The sequence below is a fragment of the Bos taurus genome, chromosome 27 (assembly GCF_002263795.3).
Source record: "Bos taurus isolate L1 Dominette 01449 registration number 42190680 breed Hereford chromosome 27, ARS-UCD2.0, whole genome shotgun sequence".
Lineage (NCBI taxonomy): Eukaryota > Metazoa > Chordata > Mammalia > Artiodactyla > Bovidae > Bos > Bos taurus.
The window spans coordinates 14,001,956-14,016,390 of record NC_037354.1 but is presented as its reverse complement, the minus strand read 5'-3'; positions in this window follow the sequence as shown (position 1 = coordinate 14,016,390).

Genomic DNA, 14,435 nt, shown 5'->3' with positions numbered 1-14,435 from the left:
GAATACTGGAGTGGATAGCTGTTCCCTTCACCAGGGAATCTTCCCAACCCAGGGGTTGAACCCAGGTCTCCCACATTGTAGGTGGATTCTTTACCAGCTGTGCCACTAGGGAAGCCCAGGACTTCAAAAAGGGACCCTAAATAGACAAACAAAACTCGAAAGCATTTAAGAGACAAACTCACTTCTTCTCCCCCACTGGGTGGCACAGGGAACATTTGGTCACACGAAAGCAGTTCGGATGATAGAAAGGAAAGTCGCTCCTCTGCAGGGTTTAGTCTCGATCAAGTTTTCACACTGCTGTTCTGATTTCACTCAGTTTACCTAGTACCACCCCTTCAGAGAGTTCCTAGGGGTTAAGATGATGATGCTTCATTTTGTTTATATTCACATCTCTAAAAATAAAATCAACATGAAGATTATCCACTATTTTATAGGTGATACATTTAGATTTCATTTGGTTCCAGTTCAGAAGGATGATGCTGTCTGTCTCTTGCCCCAGATCCCAGATTATTCCGGTTTTCTGGCCTTCAATTCCCTTTTCTCCCAGCTTTGCAATGTTCTCCAATACTGATAGTCGGTGGGGATGAGCTGCCATTAAACAAAGCTCCCATGTCAATGTCCAGATCCTGGGTGGCAGGAAATTGAGTGGTATCAAAAATGAGAGTGGAGAGTGAAAATTATTTCAGCAGAGAATTCGTTATATCTATCCAAATTGAAATATATGTTTTTAGTCCAGTATGTATACATATTTAGCAATCCTAGTTCCACGATATGTGAAATTACTTAGTTTTGGCTGCACTGGGTCTTTGTTGCTGCGCCAGGACTTTCTCAGTTGCGGAGAGTGGAGGCTGCTCTCTGCTGCTCTTCTCATTGTGGCGGCTTCTCTTGGTGCAGTACAGGCAGGCATCAGTAGGGGTGGCACACAGGTTTGGTTGCCCCGAGGAATGTGGACCCTTCCCAAACCAGGGAAAGAATCTCTGTCCCTTATACTGGCAGGTGGATCCTCAACCACTGGACCACCAGTGAGTCCCTCAGGGCTACTACTTTACCTATAGATGGTTCCCCTAGATATGCAAGAATGGGCATTGTAGCATGCTTATAATAGCAAAGCTGGAAAAATCACCAGTGTCCGTCATTAAGGGACAAAACAAATGAATTATCCATAGTCAGCGGGCACTTAAAAAGCATTGCGTAAAAATTTGTTTGCTGATAAGGAAGGATGCCCAGGATTCTTTTTAATCCAGTATATATACATATACTGGAAAAAAAGTAAGGTGCAAAAGACGCTTGCTTGTAAGGAATTCATCTACATTCTTTCTTACATAATGAAAAAAAATAAGGTTCCATTCTCCTTTCGCCATCTTTAGTTTGCATTTTTCCCCAGTCCAACTTTATAATCCATGAAAACAGCTTTTTTTTTTTCTTGCTAACTTCATTGGAGATGGAGCCAGTCATAAAATTTAAAGAACACAGTCTCGTGTATGCTTCCTTAGAGTCAAGGGGAGCATTCAGACAGTAAATGAAGCGAGTGGGGGCTGTCGGAAAGGAAGGTCTCATCAAGGCGGTATACATGACGAAAATGATCGGTAAGGCAAATGGATGGGGTTGAGATGGGAGGACGTGATTCCAAAGTGGACCGGCATGGCAGGGCCAGCGGGCTTTCAGAAGGACATGGGTGCTGGAGACTCCAGGCTGAATCTGGCGTGCAAGGACCCAAGACCGGCTGGAGCCGTCTAGTTAGGAGGCTGGCGTGACAGTATAGGTATGAGAGAGATAAAAGCCTGGATCAGAAATAAAGTGAGGAGGGCATGAAAAGGAATGATCCGGCAAGAATTTGCTCCTGATTAGATTAAGAGGTGACTAGACCAGAAGGAGGAACCTGGTCGGATTCCAAGATTTTAGGCCATCAGGAGAGACTCAAATAGCTGCAGTACATAAGGAAGTCCAAAAGGGGATCTGATATGGGCTTTGATTTTTAGAAATTAGAGATACTCCAGGAGAGAGTTAAAGGTCAAGACTCAAAAGGTCAGGACTGCGAGTGTATCATTGAATGTTGCCCATCCAAAAATTCTGTAAAGGGCTAAGGATTTGGGACTAAGTCTTGGGAAGGAAATATCCAAGTCTAATAGAATTAAATAACCCATCTGTAATCCTGTGTTTCGCCTAGAACTCTTCAGTAATTTGATATGATTTAGTTTCTTTCTTTGTAAAATGTGGTCTCCATTTTGAAGGATGTGTGTAAGAATTCGTTACTAGTGTGTAATACATCTCTGAATGAATTATTGTTATAACCTTTATCATTAAGCTATTGAGTCGACTCAAGTGTAGGACAAGAGGAACTGGTTTTTAATATTTTAATATCCCCTGTCTCTCCAGGAGATCAGGGATAATATAAACCAGAACTTCTAAATAAAGAGAACTTTTTTCCCCCTAGATCGAGCTAGTGACTTTTTTGTTTTTGCTTTTCTGCATCCGAAGTGTTGAATAACATCTCTATCTCTATGAGTTATTATAAATCAGATCAGATCAGTCGCTCAGTCGTGAGCGACTCTTTGCGACCCCATGAATCACAGCATGCCAGGCCTCCCTGTCCATCACCAACTCCCGGAGTTCATTCAGACTCACGTCCATTGAGTCAGTGATGCCATCCAGCCATCTCATCCTCTGTCGTCCCCTTCTCCTCCTGCTCTCAATCCCTCTCAGCATCAGAGTCTTTTCCAATGAGTCAACTCTTCCCATGAGGTGGTCAAAGTACTGGAGTTTCAGCTATAGCATCATTCCTTCCAAAGAAATCCCAGGGCTGATCTCCTTCAGAATGGACTGGTTGGATCTCCTTGCAGTCCAAGGGACTCTCAAGAGTCTTCTCCAACACCACAGCTCAAAAGCATCAATCCTTTGGCGCTCAGCCTTCTTCACAGTCCAACTCTCACATCCATACATGACCACAGGAAAAACCATAGGCTTGACTAGACGGACCTTTGTTGGCAAAGTAATGTCTCTGCTTTTGAATATGCTATCTAGGTTGGTCATAACTTTCCTTCCAAGGAGTAAGCGTCTTTTAATTTCATGGCTGCAGTCACCATCTGCCGTGATTTTGGAGCCCCCAAAATAAAGTCTGACACTGTTTCCACTGTTTCCCCATCTATTTTCCATGAAGTGATGGGACCGGATGCCATGATCTTCGTTTTCTGAATGTTGAGCTTTAAGCCAGCTTTTTCACTCTCTACTTTCACTTTCATCAGGAGGCTTTTTAGTTCCTCTTCACTTTCTGCCATAAGGGTGGTGTCATCTGCATATCTGAGGTTATTGATATTTCTCCCAGCAATCTTGATTCCAGCTTGTGTTTCTTCCAGTCCAGCGTTTCTCATGATGTACTCTGCATATAAATTTAAATAAACAGGGTGACAATATACAGCCGGAGAAGGCAATTGCACCCCACTCCAGTACTCTTGCCTGGAAAATCCCATGGATGGAGGAGCCTGGTAGGCTGCAGTCCATGGGGTCGCTAGGAGTCGAACACGACTGAGCGACTTCACTTTCACTTTTCACTTTCATACATTGGAGAAGGAAATGGCAACCCACTCCAGTGTTCTTGCCTGGAGAATCCCAGGAACAGGGGAGCCTGGTGGGCTGCCGTCTCTGGGGTCGCACAGAGTCGGACACGACTGAAGCGACTTAGCAGCAGCAGCAGCAATATACAGCCTTGACGAACTCCTTTTCCTATTTGGAACCAGTCTGTTGTTCCATGTCCAGTTCTAACTGTTGCTTCCTGACCTGCATACAGATTTCTCAAGAGGCAGGTCAGGTGGTCTGGTATTCCCATCTCTTGCATAATTTTCCACAGTTTATTGTGATCCACACAGTCAAAGGCTTTGGCATAGTCAGTAAAGCAGAAATAGATGTTTTTCTGGAACTCTCTTGCTTTTTCCTTGATCCCGTGGATGGTGGCAATTTGATCTCTTGTTCCTCTGCCTTTTCTAAAACCAGCTTGAACATCAGAAAGTTCACGGTTGATGTATTGCTGAAGCCTGGCTTGGAGAATTTTGAGCATTACTTTACTAGCGTGTGAGATGAGAGCAATTGTGCGGTAGTTTGAGCATTCTTTGGCATTGCCTTTGAGATTGGAATGAAAACTGACCTTTTCCAGTCCTGTGGCCACTGCTGAGTTTTCCAAATTTGCTGGCATATTGAGGGCAGCACTTTCACAGCATCATCTTTCAGGATTTGAAATAGCTCAACTGGAATTCCATCACCTCCACTAGCTTTGTTCGTGGTGATGCTTTCTAAGGCCCACTAGACTTCACATTCCAGGATGTCTGGCTCTAGGTCAGTGATCACACCATCGTGATTATCTGGGTTGTGAAGATCTTTTTTTGTACAGTTCTTCTGTGTATTCTTGCCATGTCTTCTTAATATCTTTGCTTCTGTTAGGTCCATACCATTTCTGTCCTTTATCGAGCCCATCTTTGCATGAAATGTTCCTTTGGTATCTCTGATTTTCTTGAAGAGATCTCTACTCTTTCCCATTCTGTTGTTTTCCTCTATTTCTTTGCATTGATCGCTGAAGAAGGCTTTCTTATCTCTTCTTGCTATTCTTTGAAACTCTGCATTCAGATGTTTATATCTTTTCTTTTCTCCTTTGCTTTTCACTTCTCTTCTTTTATTATGAATAGGTAACCCTAATCCACAGTTCCTAAACGTTGTTGTCTGAATCAGTTCAGTTCAGTTCAGTCGCTCAGTCGTGTCCGACTCTTTGCAACCCCATGAATCGCAGCAGGCCAGGCCTCCCTGTCTATCACCAACTCCCGGAGTTCACTCAGACTCAAGTCCATTGAGTCAGTGATGCCATCCAGCCATCTCATCCTCTGTCGTCCCCTTCTCCTCCTGCCCTCAATCCCTCCCAGCATCAGAGTCTTTTCCAATGAGTCAACTCTTCGCATGAGGTGGCCAAAGTACTGGAGTTTCAGCTTTAGCATCATTCCCTCCAAAGAAATCCCAGGGCTGATCTCCTTCAGAATGGACTGGTTGGATCTGCTTGCAGTCCAAGGGACTCTCAAGAGTCTTCTCCAACACCACAGTTCAAAAGTGTCAATTCTTCGGTGCTCAGCTTTCTTCAGAGTCCAACTTTCACATCCATACATGACCCCTGGAAAAACCATAGCCTTGACTAGACGGGCCTTTGCTGGCAAAGTAATGTCTCTGCTTTTGAATATGCTATCTAGGTTGGTCATAACTTTCCTTCCAAGGATTAAGTGTCTTTTAATTTCATGGCTACAATCACCATCTGCAGTGATTTTGGAGCCCCCAAAAATAAAGTCTGACACTGTTTCCCCATCTATTTCCCATGAAGTGATGGGACCGGATGCCGTTATTGTCTAGACAGTCCTTAAAAAGACAGGTATATGAGGGACTTCCCAGGTGATCCAGTGCAGGAGGTGTGGGTTCAGTCACTGGTCAGGGAACCAAGTAGTGCAGCCAAAACATAAAAATTTTGAAAAAAAAAAAAAGAGAGAGGCATATGACCTTTTAAGAATTCCCAGTGCCAGGCCAAACCAGAAAGCTCAATTACCACAGCCACTTCCATTCCCATTAATTACGATACCAACACCTTAGGCAGCAACGATTGTTCAGTAGTAAGCAGCATGAAACGGGTTAGATTTTACCTGTTTCACTGCAGATGGAGAGCCACATTGAGCAAACCCCGTGATTGCTAAAATGATAGGAAACATTTAATAGCTGTCTTACAGAGGAACAAACGTTCAAATGACATGTTTGTACGTGTGAGGCGCTCAGAAAGGACCTCTTATATGCTCTGTGGGGTAGACTGGTAGAATAAATATCCGTTTACATTCTTCCTTACATAATAAAATAATGTAAATTTCCATTTTCCTTTTACCATCTTTAATGTGCATTTTCCCCCCATTCCAACTTTATAATCCACGAAAAACAGCTTTAAAAGATGGGATCTGGGACTCCCAGCTTCCAATGCAGGGGGCTTGGGTGCGATCCTGGTCAGGGAACCAAGATCACAAGTGCTGTACAGCAGGGCCAATGAGTAAATAAATAAAATAAACGATGGGATTGTATTCCCTCATCCCTATCTTTTAAAACAATTTTATATCTCCTTTCCTATCCCTCTGGATTTTTCACTAAAATCTTTCTTTTCTACTTATTATTGATCAGTCTCTTTTTCCCCACTTCATCTTCTTTCTTCCTCTTAGTTCTTGACTTCCTGATGTTGACTCAATGCTGTAAATTTGGCTTTGAGAAATTAACTACAATATAATCTCCCAAATTCATTTGATTTGTGGATTTTCAAAGTGAATAAAGAGGAAAAAAAGGTCTGTGTAATAAAGCATGTTCAAGGAAATAGATTTTGCCAATAAACATGTGGAAAGGTGCCCAACATCATTAAGAGCCAGTGAAACGAAAACTAAAACCACAATGAGAAATACTCATGCAGCTGGTGGTGGTGATGGTTTAGTCGATAAGTCGTGTCCGACTCTTGTGACCCCATGGACTGTAGCCCACCAGGCTCCTCTGTCCATGCGGCCACTGCATTGGCAAAAACCTAAATGTAATAATGTCAGGTGTTGGTAAGTATGTGGAGCAACAGGAATTGCCATCAGTGATGGGTGGGAATGCAGATTGCTACAGACACATTTTGGCCGTATCTAAGAAAATGGAGGATACCCACACATCCTATGACCTACTGATCCCGTTCCCAGGTGTATCCTTAGAGAAATTCACACATACATGCGTCAGATCCATATACCAGAATGTTTAGGGCTTATTATTTACAATAGGCCAAAAGTGAAGCATGCAAATGTCTGATAAAGACTGTGGATAAATATGTCATGTGGTTTGTTTAAACAACGCAATAGAGTGATGATAAAAGGATCAACTATAGTTACACTAAAAAGAACTGATGCTGAAGCTAAGGCTTCTGTATTTTTGTCACCTGTTGTGAACAGCTGACTGACTATTGGAAAAGTCCCTGATGCTGGGAAAGATTGAGGGCAGAAGGAAAAGAGGGCATCAGAGGATGAGATGGCTGGATGGCAAGACTGATGCAGTGGACATGAACTTGGGCAAACTCCAGGAGATGGTGAGGGACAGGGAGGCCTGGCGTGCTCCAGCCCATGGGGTTGCAAACAGATGAACCTGACTGGGTGACTGAACAACCACAACAAAAGAAGCAAGAAATGAAATAATTTGTTCAGAAAGATTTCATTCATATAAAGACCTCCAGGGAAGTTCCTGTTTTTATGTCTTTAAATATGTGGAATATTGTTATTACTGTTGTAATAGTGTTATTTTAATATTTAAACAATAAGAAATTGGAGCCATTTACTTCTTGAGACATGCCCAAGACAGTTGGATTCTTTTTATTTTGAAAAACGTGAAAACTGTAGAAAAATTGAGAGCATGATAAAATGAATACCTAGGTAACTGTCTTCTAGATTCACCAGGAGATAATAACATGTTGCCACATTACTTTTATTTCTCTGTCTATAGATACAGGTAAAGATTTTTTTTTATTCAACCATGAATAAAAGTAAAAATAAGGACATGAAAGTAAAAATAAGGACATTCTCTGCCATAGCCATAGCATTATTATCAACCTCCCCTAGTTAAAATTGATATAATTAGTATTAATTAACATGCAGTCCATACCCAAATCTCCCTGATTACCCTAAAATGTCCTGTATAGCTTTTTTTTTTTTTTTTTTTAAGAAAAAACAGGATGCAGTCAAGGACGTCGTGTGGCACTGAATTGTCCTGTCTCTTTCATTTCCTTTAATCTTGAACATCCTTCTGCTTTTTCTTTTTTTTAGATTTTTTTTTTATGTGGACCATTTTTAAAGACTTTTTTGAATTTGTTACAACATGGTTTCTGTTGTTTATGTTCTGGGTTTTTGGCCCCAAGGCACGTGGGATCTTAGCTCAGGGATCAGGGGGTGGTTAAGACTAACCACTGGACCGCCAGAGAAGTCCCCTTCCTGGTTTTTATTCTTTAAAAATTCTTCTATGACAGTGAAAAGAGTTTCGGCTAGCAGTTTTGCAGAACATCTCCCAGTCTGGTTTTTGATGATTTCCTCAAGATTCAGATAAAAAGTCTTGTCAAGAAAACGCCACGGTTAGGTTCATATTTCCCACCTCATCACATCAGGAGACCTCTGACGTCCTCATCGGTCCGGTGCATGACCAAGTCACCCAAGGTGGTGTCTGACAGGTGTCCATGTGATACCCGTGTAAAGGCCTCTTCTCCTCGGTAACGAGTAACCATCTGTGAGGTGATACTTGGAGCCTACGTGCATATCCTTTTCCCAAACAAACCTCTCACCCGCTGGATTTGGCATTTATCCAAGATCCAGGCTTCAGTCAGTTCAGTTCAGTCGCTCAGTCGTGTCTGACTCTTTGTGACCCCATGGACTGCAGCACACCAGGCCTCCCTGTCCATCACCAACGCCCAGAGTTTACTCAAACTCATGTCCATTGAGTTTGAGATGCCATCTACCATCTCATTCTCTGTCGTCCCCTTTTCCTCCCACCTTCAGTCTTTCCCAGCATCATAGTCTTTTCAAATGAGTCAGTTCTTTTCATCAGGTGGCCAAAGGATTGCAGTTTCAGCGTTAGCATCAGTCCTCCCAATGAATATGCAGGACTGATCTCCTTTAGGATGGACTGGTTGGATCTCCTTGCAGTGCAAGGGAATCTTAAGAGTCTTCTCCAACACCACAGTTCAAAAGCATCAATTCTTCTGTGCTCAGCTTTCTTTTTTCCATGCTTACATATATCAGTTATTACACTGATGGTTCCAAAATGGTGTGTGTTTCCCTTGCATTTATCAGCCAGCTTTTAAAATCTGGCTCTGTTTTCATTTTATTTTTTAAATCTTCACGCTGGCTCTTTGTTGTGGTGCACAGGCTTTTGTCTAGTTGCAGAGCACGGGTTCTGGAGTGCTCGGGCACAGTAGTGTGGCAAATGGCCTCTCTAGTTGAGGGGTGAGTTGCCCCGACTTGGGGTCGAACCTGCATCCCCTGAATTGCAAGGCAGATTCTTAACGACTGGACCACCAGGAAAGTCCCTCAGCCAGCATTTTATGTGAAGACCTTTTCCTATCTCTTTTTGCCCTTCTTATTGTCATTTTTTTTTTTAATGTTGATCATTAGGGACCTATGGATTATTTTTTATTCTGTGTGTTATTCTCCATTCCGTCATTTTTATGCCAAAATAAATACAGCGCTTGCTATTTTAGTCATTTTTAAGTGTACAGTTTAGGGGCCCTCAGTACATTCACAGTGTTCTGCAACCATCACGACCATCCATCTCCAGGACCCCCATCTTCCCCAGACTCTGTACCCATGCTCCCCTCCCCTGAGTTCTTGGCGACTACACCATCTTTTTTTTTTTTTTTTAATGCTCAAATTGTCTTAGATTTGGCCGAGGACGGGAGCTCCTGTGGTCTGTTTCCTGTGTCCTCTGACGTAGCTCCATCTTTCTTTGAGCACTTCCTTGTTTTCTGGCACAAGAAGACTTTCCAGGCTCCTTTCATCCTTTCTCAGCCCCAGAGCCCGACTCCGCTATTTCTCCAGGGACCCCACCCAGTTCCTTTTTGTGGGCAAGGAACGGTATTTATAAACTGGCATTTGGGCACTTAGATGAACTCATCACTCTAGGAGGGCCACCCCAGCCCTCCTAGTGGACATGTTTCCATGCATATCTCTTTCTTGGTCACAGGAATTCCTTCACATCACACCCAGCATCACAGCATTCACTCCAGTCTTCTTTCCTTTTCGTGTTTGTTCACTCCCTTCTCGACCTGGGAGAAAACGAACTCTCCTGTCCTCATTGTATTTATGTATGTAATCAACACTCGGGAATGTGACCGACAAGGCTGCAGCGGTGCCTTCCCTGATGGTACCACCCGCCCCCACGTGGCCTGCATGCCTCATGCCTGGCCTTCCCCCTCCCCTCGGAGGGTTCCCACACCAGGGTCCGCCCCCTGAGGACAGCATCCTTGTGTTGCCCATCTTCCTCCCCATCCAAGCACACACTTCTCTTACCCTCCTTGGGCTCTGATGTTCCATGTCCCATGCCGGGGGTGGGGGGAACTACCCCTCTGTGTGGATGCCCGCATCTCCCCCCGGGCTAGGACTCTGACCCTCACACCTGTAAGGGCAGCATTTCTCCAAGCTTCAGTGAATCTTGTTCATCTCTTGGTAACCTTGTTAAAAATGCAGACTACAGGGTCCCGCTCCCAGAGGTTATGTATGACTCAGTCGATTGACATGGGATGATGAAATCCACAACCTCAACAGCTGCTTCTGATGCAAGTGGTCTGAGTGACAATTTCAGAAATTCCGTTTTCATCTGGAATTATAGGATCAAAAGATAAAGCACGTTTAATATTTTGACATGTATTGCCAAACCGTCTGTCTGAAAAGCTATACCCAATTGCAACTCCACCGGCCATGCATGCAACAGCTCACTGTCCCCAAACTTTCAACATACTTTGAACACAGCAGGAGGTGCTTCCCAAACCCTGGGTGGGTGGATGGAGGTGGGGGCTGGTGGTGGGGAACTTTTCCCTGGGACTCAGTTTCCTTACAAAATCAGGATCTTGGATTAAAATCAGTGTTTCCGAATGTACCTGGTGAAGAACATCACCTGGAACTCTTATTAAAAAGTCTGATTTGACTGGTGTGAAATGGTACCTCATAGTGGTTTTGATTTGCATTTCTCTGATAATGAGTGATGTTGAGCATCTTTTCATGTGTTTGTTAGCCATCTGTATGTCTTCTTTGGAGAAATGTCTATTTAGTTCTTTGGCCCATTTTTTGATTGGGTCATTTATTTTTCTGGAGTTGAGCTGTAGGAGTTACTTGTATATTTTTGAGATTAGTTGTTTGTCAGTTGCTTCATTTGCTATTATTTTCTCCCATTCTGAAGGCTGAGGCGGGATGCCAGTCAGGGTTCGATGCCCATGCTGGATGCTTGGGGCTGGAGCGCTGGGATGGCCCAGGGGGATGGTGTGGGGAGGGGGGAGGGAGGAAGGTTCAGGATGGGGACACATGTGTGCCTGTGGCGGATTCATTTTGATGTTTGGCGGAACTGATACAATTGTGTAAAGTTTAAAAAAAAAAAAAAAAAAAGTCTGATTTGCAGACTCAGGTCCGATTTGCATAAGACTCTCCTGGAGATGGCGGGTGGGGGAATCTGTGAGTTTAACAATAGTCCTGAGCTTCTCTTGAATAAATTCCATCCACGTTACTCCTTAGACTAAGTGAGTTTTGTAAGTATTGCTGTGATCGACTTTGCATGTTGTCTCCAGTTCTATAATATTTTGGTTTTGCCTGACTATACAAGACCTTGTTTAATTATGAACCAATAGCAGCAGCAACAGCAGCTGTGAACTTTAGAGGAAAAAGTACAGGCTGTCTACAGAGCAGCTATAATGCTCAAATAAGATATATCTGAATGATAAATTCAAGACATGTCTTTTATATCTTTGCGAAGGCTAAATATTTCAGATATTTTTTACATTTTTAAAGAAACTGCCAGTGCAGAGATTTAAAATATTCCTAAAATGTCAAGGTTGCATACAAATACTCAGGTGCTACTTTCTCATTGGGAATATTAAAGTGATGGATTAGTACATAATAAAATAAAAACTTCAGACCTGAAGGAAGATCAGACTTCAAGTAAAAAAAAAAAAAATTCAACTTTCTCAGCGAAAAGGAAATAAGTCCAGTGGAAAACAGTAATAATGATAAAAGAGGATTGAAAGTAGATATCATGACAGCACGCTAAAGGAATGATGTGTAATTTGGAGAAGTTATGGTTAAAGAGTTTGCTGCAGAGGAATGCATTGATTCATCTTGAACAAATATTAAACCACTGAATATTTTCCATACTGAAGTGACTTTTTTTTTTGTATTAGATTGATTTATGAATCATATTTGCAAAACACTCAAAATTGGAAGTCGTCAGGTCACTCTTGGCTATTGGAGATTTTGGTCAAATAAATCTTCTGGTATATGCTTTTTTTAAAAAGTTAATTACTGAGCATGTACCATGAGCCGGGTTCTATTCTAAGTGCTTTTCTTCTATGAGCTTCTTTTCTCTTCCATCAGCCCTGTGAGCTCTGTCCTTTCGTGAATCCTTTTGAGAGGGGAGGAAGCTGAGACAGATCGCTTAACTGGTTTGTCCACCACCAACATGGCTCTTAAGTGACAAAGCTGGAACTCACACCCAGGGGGCTGACTCCAGGACCCGCATTCTCCGCCACATCACAGCAGAGTGGCGGTTAGTGTGGACAGTTGTTATGAAGAGCCCGTTGCTGCTTTATTTTCTATCTTCATTCAAAATTGATTCATTATTATCAGTGGTGGTTTGGGTAGACCTGAGCCAGGTTTCTCACTGTCAAAGAAAAAAAAAAAAGTTACAGATAAACAAGGGGGAAATCTAGAATGAACCCCATGGTTCTGAAATAGTTTTGGAGGCATCAGTATGAATTCATGTTTAGTTTAATATAGGCAGAGAGATGATAGGTAGGTACAGATAATTAGAAATACGCATGTGGGACTTCTCTGGTGGTCCAGTGGTTAGGAATCTGCCTTGCAATATAAGGGTTTGATCCCTGTTTGGGAAGCTAGGATGCCACATGCCACAGAGCAATTAAACGTGCGTGCCGTGGCTACTGAATCCCACGTGCTCTGGATCCTGGGCACCGCAACTCCCGGGCCCGCACGCCACAACTAGAGAATCCAAGCATCGCAACGAGAGATTCTGCAACACAGCCAAGACCCAAGACACCCAGATAAATATTTTTTTTAAAAAGGAGTATGCATGTGTATCCTTGGGTTTATGCACACACATGTATATCCTGGCTTGTCTCATCAGAGGACCCGGAAACAATGGCACCTCAGTGGCAAGAACTCGCTACTAAAGACGCAGTACTGAGGACCAGCATTGACCACTTGGTTTCCAATACCATGCTCCGATAAAAGCAACCTGGGATCCTTGAAAAGGCAGCTGCTTCTAGGGGTAGAGCAGGGAAAATGCAGGAGGTGTCTGGATCACCTCGTAGGCCCAGAAAATAAAGATGTTCCCAAAGGGACTTCTCTGGCGGTCCAGTGGCTAAGCCTCCAGGCTCCCAGTGCAAGGGGCCCAGGTTCGGCCTCTGGTCAGAGAACTAGATCCCACATGCTGCAACTAAGACCCAGTGCAGCCAAAGAAATACATACATGTGAAAAAAGAGGCTCCCAAAGGGCAAAACAATGGGGTATATTAAAGTGTTGTGATTGTGTTCGCTTAGATTCTGTGTTTGTCCACTTGGCAGTCAGCCATCCCAGGGCCAGACGAACAGCCAAAGTTGTTCCCATTTCCACTGTGGTCCAGCTTTTGGCAGGGGGCGGGTGTGAAATTCATGCCACAAACCCCCCACCCAATCCCAAATGCATATGCCCAACCACCTCCTTTATTTAACTCTCACACACCAAGCCAGTATTTCTCTAGCTCTGTATCAACCCAGGGCTGCGTACCAGACAACCAGGGACAGCCCCTACACTTTGAAGCCCATGCTCGAATTATTTAAGCTAACCCTAAACCTTGCCTTTCCCAGTAAAGGTTGTGGTCTGTGGTCTCCCCACTCCTGCTTCTGCTCTGACCAAGCCTGATGCTTCTCCACATGCCCCCGTGTGCCCCATTTCCTTCAGAAGATGTAAGAAATTCTTCTTTCAACGGCATCAACCTCTCCATGCTCACTTAGTCACCTCCATAAGTTAGAATCCAACAGGTTTTAACACAGTTGGCACAGTGAGAGGGCATCTCTATGTTCTGTAGTCAGGCCTCTAGGTGCGCTTGGCTTGCTAACTGGGTTCACCCAACAGCAGTTCTGTCCGGGAGGCATGCCCACTGCTGTGGTCCATGCACTTCTGCTGTCTCTGCCTGATGTTGTGTCTGCCACCATGGCCTTCTAACCCAACTGTAAGAGGAACTCAAAGGCACACACCTCCACAGCTGACCTCATTCATTCACAGGTGCTGAAGTCTAGTCTGCCAGTTGCCCTGATTCCCCAGTTGGTGCCTTACTTTTGGACAGCTTGGTCCGCTGGGCCAAACCTGGTTTCCCCGATTCAGTAAACCTAGGTTCCAGGCAGTGACCCAGGCTGTTTAGGATGAGGCAAAAACTCTCCCACAAAAGGAACAAGGACAGGCTTCCTCCAATAAGACTGTGTTGGGGACAAGTCTGCCCAACCTACTCAACAGCCTTGAAGCCAACAGTGGGCCATCAGCTGCCCTATTGGAGTCTCCCTTCCTCTGCCCTTCAGAGGGTGCCTTATGGAGAGATCTCTAAATGTGCAGAGACCACCATCGCCTCTTACAGGAGATTGGCTGGTCCACCTGCATGGGAGCAGGCTGAACCAT